This window comes from Salvelinus namaycush, chromosome 36 (genome assembly GCF_016432855.1).
Source record: "Salvelinus namaycush isolate Seneca chromosome 36, SaNama_1.0, whole genome shotgun sequence".
Taxonomy (NCBI): Eukaryota; Metazoa; Chordata; class Actinopteri; order Salmoniformes; family Salmonidae; genus Salvelinus; species Salvelinus namaycush.
In genome coordinates this window covers 14,542,487-14,548,486 of record NC_052342.1, presented here as the reverse complement: position 1 = coordinate 14,548,486, position 6,000 = coordinate 14,542,487, and positions in this window count along the sequence as shown.

Genomic DNA, 6,000 nt, shown 5'->3' with positions numbered 1-6,000 from the left:
CAAAACATGGACTGAAACGTAGACTTTAATAACTTGCATTGATGTTATGTGTTTCCCACTTCATAAAGCTTAATATCAGTGAAGTTTCCATTGTAAGTGTCTTACAAGAAAACATGGACTGAAATGTAGACTTTAATAACTTGCATTGATGTTATGTGTTTCCCACTGCATAAAGCTTAATATATCAGTGAAGTTGTCATTGTAAGTGTCTTACAAGAAAATATGGACTGAAACGTCAGCTTTGCCTCTTTATTAACTTGAACTGCTTGTATGTGTTTCTCACTGTATATAGCTTTATATATCAGTGAAGTGTGTTACAATGCCTTGTATTCTGTCAAATTCCTTTTTACATTGGTAATGTTGTGCAGATTAAATAAAGTACTAAACTGCTGTCATACAGAGGTATTGTGTGATTTTCTCTCTGATTTTTCCCTTCATCTTAAATTTCTACAGCAGTTTCACTGGTAGGTTTGCAGGGAAGAACAATAACCCCACAACTGATTTTGGGCAACAACATCAGAGTAGATTGAGGTTTATGCTCAATGTAACATTAGCTCATCATGATGACAATATGTGCATATATGCATGCATAGAGTCCATTCTATTGACTAACTCTTTCAGTCATCTCTCCTGTTTAGCTGTATCCTATATCACATCTCTCTGTGGTGTTCTGAATACCCTAAATAGATTTTCCACTCATGTAAACTCATCTCTAACCCCAAGCAATGACCGTCAGTCCTCATCACACGCTCTCTACACACACCTCAGTGCATTGTAACCACAACACACCCGTGTCACTGAGGGCCCATTTCAGGAAATACACACCTCTCCAACACATTCCTTTCTTACGTACTTCCCAGTAGTTGGTATTCAGACTTACCTATGCAGGTGTGTAACGGGCTTTGCAGATCCCTTGTGTTTGTTGAATAAATAAAATGTAACCGCTGAAAACCCTCCCACTTACTGGCCAAGTGAATTTCTCATGGTTTTCATTCAATCAGGTATTAAGTACATTTGTTTACAGCTATCCCTAAATTTGGTGTACCTTTAATTTGAATATCTTGCCAGACTCACTAAAATATAGAGAGGAAATGGTTCAGAATATTAGGGATTTAAGATAGCCATGTAAATACACACATATTTGTCTCCTTTTCAGCACCACTTGGTAGATAAAACATTTTATCTGATCTTGTATATTATTTAGGGTTAGGAAAGTATTCATTAATAAAATAAAACTGGTTTGGAGAGCCTTTACACTCTAAATATATTGGTGAATCAAAATACAGTAGTTTGATTCATCCTGAAAGTTGCCATGTTCATTTGTTCAATCCATGAAATATTGGAAGGTGAGAGAAGTGTACAATAGGGGTTGACCAGTAGTCCTATAAATCTACCCTAATAATCCTCACTTATCATGGAACTGTGATGACAGCGGTCCAGTCGTCTCCAGGCTCCAGGTCTAAACTGCTACACGTAGTCTGTGTTCCATAATTATTCAAATAGGTTAAATGTTCCAGACTATTTCCAAACTTGTCATACATTAGCCTAATATGATCCACTATTGCTAGCGATCCTCAGGAACAACCACACGAACGTGACAGAGGAAAGAAAGGTAAACTAACGATGTAATGGAATGATGCAAAAAGTAAGGAAACTGACATTAAAGTGACAGTTATAAATGTATGCTTGTATAACACGATACAAATTGTAAAAAATACAGGGAACAATTTGGGCATCTAATTAAAACACTCTAGAAATCATGAATCAACTCGGTAAGTTTGGCACTATACTGTCATTTGCACATGACTACAGAAGCCTATAACTTGACATTTCATATTTGCAAGTTATAAGTCCAGCATTTCATAAACTTCACTGTGGAAAAGGTGATATGTGACTGGTTTCGTATTTGTCTCAAGCGATCAAAAGGTAAAATAGATATAAAACAATTGTAATGTATATTTACAATCCCCTTATCCAAAAATATTACTAATTTATCTAGCTCTTTAAATACTCTTATCAATATGTAAATTACAGTACATGGGAAATTGTATTTCTATCAGAAAAAAAGTAGATGTTGTTCCACTTGGAACTGATAGGTTGCTAGACCTTATTAAACTTTTCATTGTGCATAAAGTTGGTGAAATTATGAGGTCAGAATACGGCGTGTCTGTAGACACACCTTAATTTCTTTGAACTCCACCCAAAACTAATAGTGGAGGAATAGCATGCTTTTCTCAAGCTTAAGTTCAAGGTCAGAATACGGTTCGAGAGAAAGGTGCATAAAAAGGGAATTATGTTCCATATACCCGAGCTTAAGTTGGGTCGGAATCGGCCCCTAAAACCACGACTCTCTTTTACTAAGACAAGACTGAAATAAAAAGAAATATCTTATCTGGGGCTTCCGGGTGGCACAGTGGTCTAAGACACTGCATCTCAGTGCGAGAGGCGTCACTGCAGTATCTGGTTTGAATCCAGGCTGCATCACATCCGGCAGTGATTGGGAGTCCCATATGGTGGTGCACATTTGGTCCAGCACTGTCTGGGTTTGGCTGGGGTAGGCTGTCATTGTAAATAAGAATTTGTTCTTAAATGACTTGCCTGGTTAAATAAAATATAAGCATGTTTTATATTGTTGAGAGACTGGTTTCAAATATGACAATGTGCACATTGTGACTGAGCAGTTTTAACAGGACTTCACATAACCTTGCGGTTAAGTGTGTTAAGCTTTGGGCAGGTTACTGAGCCAAATTTGTGAAAACATCTGTTGATGTGCCTTCGAGCAAGGCAGTTAACCCTAATTGCTTCTGTAAGTCTTTCTGAATAAAAGCATCTGCTATATTACTCAAATGTAAAATGTTAACTATTGACAGAATGTGAATATATAAGTCCACCTTGCAGGACTGCAATTCATTTATCTTTCAATAGGGAGCAGCAGTGCATATACAAGTCCCTGTCACTGCTTTACCAGTAGAGTCGCAGCAACTTTAAGAAGTTGTCAAAAGGTTCAAATTGTTCACTAACTTGATGAAGTATCTTTGAAAACTTGCTTTCCTGTGATGGTTCATGTGCGTAGTCGAAATAGCTGTCAAACAAATGCAAATGCCCAACAAAGACAATGTATGTTAGACTCTATAACATGGGTGATATAGTTCTTACATTCTTATTACACATCTATAACATGTTATAAACCCCTTTTCAGTGTCATAGAGTCACATGCATCAAACAGCCTAGGTAGTCATCATCGCTAGATTATTTCTACTGTTGGGTTCTGAGAATATGAAATACACTTATTCATGTCACTGAGGGAGAGAGGGTAATGTATAACGTTTACATTATATCAGGTATCCTACTGAAATATTGAGTGCAGGGAAGCAATCACATTTGGCAGGCATTGATAAGGGGAGAGAGCCATGGATTAGTGATGAAGGGGGGTCGAGTTCAGGTCAGGTCACGTTAAGGGAGAAATAACTTAGTGTCCTGCCTAGCAATAAAATATACAATGTTTGTACAGATGTGTAGGAGGAGACTCAGCCTAGGAGGAAGGGTTAACTACTAGTGCTTGTGTGAAAATGTGCTTTTCTAATGCAGCTGTATTGATCCTCTGGGAAGAATAAACTTGGTTAAGCTTTCATAGTGTCCGTTGAGTTTTTTACTCTGAGAATTAGAACCTAACACTACTAACATCAGCTAATTAATTATAAGTTTAGTAACAAGGAGTCACAATTACTCAAAATAAAATGGGTAGCAGAGTGATCTTTATAATGACTCATGTTTGTGTGTAGTTTTGTATTGAGTTCCAGGGAGTAGTTGAATAAGTATGGGAGACAACCTATTTATTCAAGTCATCTCTCCTCTGTAATGTGTTGTCCTCTTTTAGTAGTGTTGATAGCATGTCACTCACACCCACCCCCACACAGTGAACAAGTTCAGAAGCACTCTGCGGTCTTCTGTTAGCACAAAACAAGGTCGTATCTACGCTTTGGTCAGGTGGGCCTGCTGGGTTTGCGCAGACAGGACCCTCCTACCTGCTGTCTGTGTCTCTGTGTCTCTATGTGGTTTTCAGCAGGATGTCTATGTGGTGTCACTGTTGTTCTCACAATCTTTACATCTCACAATTTTTTACACAATCTTTGCCTCAGACCGCTTGCAGCCACAACAAATTTGCTCTTTATAAAGTGACACTGATATATATACAGTATTAGTTATCTGATACCAGTTACAAACCACAAAGAACTGCTGATTAACCCTATTTGAACTCTCTGAGTTAACAGTCTAATGTGTGACACCATCTATTCTAGATCTATGGACAAGGGGGGAGGGGCCAGTTTATGATGATGTCGTCTGAGAACTTTCAGTATATTCACAATCAGACAATCCTTATAAGACTACTGCAGGATGTTCTGCCAGAAGGAGACCAATAGAGGAGGATCCTCATTCTGATAGATTGCTATCTATGAGAATCAAATCAAATTTTAAAACACTAAACAGAGAGTGAAACAGACTAGATGAAGTGTGTCATGTATTGGTTGGCTGGTTGACTGGTTGACTGGTGTCCAATCAGACATGCACTCTCGGGTGTTACACATCAGCCAGTGCATGTTTCTGTGAAGGATATAGAGGGAATGAGACTGACATACAATAGACTTGTTTCATTAAGCTGGTGTTTTCCCATACGCACTCTGCTCTACCCCCCTTCACCTTTATACTGTACATGACAAGACATGTTCTAGACACAACATACCTCATATGGGAAATCTGTTGAATTACCAGCTGGACAAAATAATATTTATTTTCTTTAGAATACTTAAGGTACACTTGTATCAAAGAAAGACATGTATTACAAAGACAAAGTATTACAGAGATGTAATACACTTATAAGGGGCATGCAAAGTGCAGTGGCACTACTGAGGTTAGAGTATATGGGCTGACATATAAAAAACGGGCAAAAATGGAGCCATGACATATTTAAAAGGGCATTGGTAATCAACAAAGATCTGAAATTAATAGACCATATTATTGCCACAACTAATAATAATATTTCATGTTGGAGGCCTCAGATGAAAGCCAAGAGCCAAAAATGCAGGGTGTACAGTATATGCTGTGGTGGAGAAACATACTACGTTATGGAATCAATTAACCTCTGAGCTGGGCTGGGTTGGGATGGGCTCAGTATCAGAGGCACTAGAGAGGGGAATGGGATCCTTTACTGTTTGTCCAAACATCAAAAGAAAAATAGTCTTAATAAGTTTCATTTCCCTGACTTGATTGTCTTCTTCAAAGTCTGTCTGGGCTTCTCAAACTGTTGTAAACACACTTGCTAGACTGTAGCTTTTATTCCTGTTCAGACAGCCAATAAAGTCTCTCAGTTCAGTGTTCCCTCCTACTGTATGACGGCTACATGAAAAGTGTCATCATAAAAGAGGTTTCCTGTTGTCAGACCTTCACACTATACAATGCTTAAAGGATTGACATTACAATGAAGATCAGACATTGGTCAATGTTTTTGTTTTACACCAACTTTGGTAAGAACTAATTTTAAATGTAGATGCTTTTTCAAATAATTTAATGTAATAGTCTTTTGAATCCATTTAAATGACTTGCGAAAAGTATAATGAGATGTACTGTCTCTATAATGGGTAGAAATCATTTTTGATCAGATCTTTTACAGTTTGTGCATTGTCTAAGGACATTATTCAACCAGACCCTGGGATTTGTGCTGGGATGGGAGGTAGGGTGTTTCTCCCTTACTTTTGTTAATCTGATATGGTGACCTACCCTACATGGCCAAAAGTATCTGGACACATGCTCGTCGAATATCTCATTCCTAAATCATGGGCATTAATATATTAATATGGAGTTGGGCCCCCCTTTCCTGCTATAACAGCGTCCAATCTTCTGGGAATGCTTTCTACTAGATTAGACCTGGCTCCAATTCAAAGTTACAATTCAACCCAAAGGTGTTTGATGGGGTTGAGGTCAGGGCTCTGAGAAAGCCAGTCA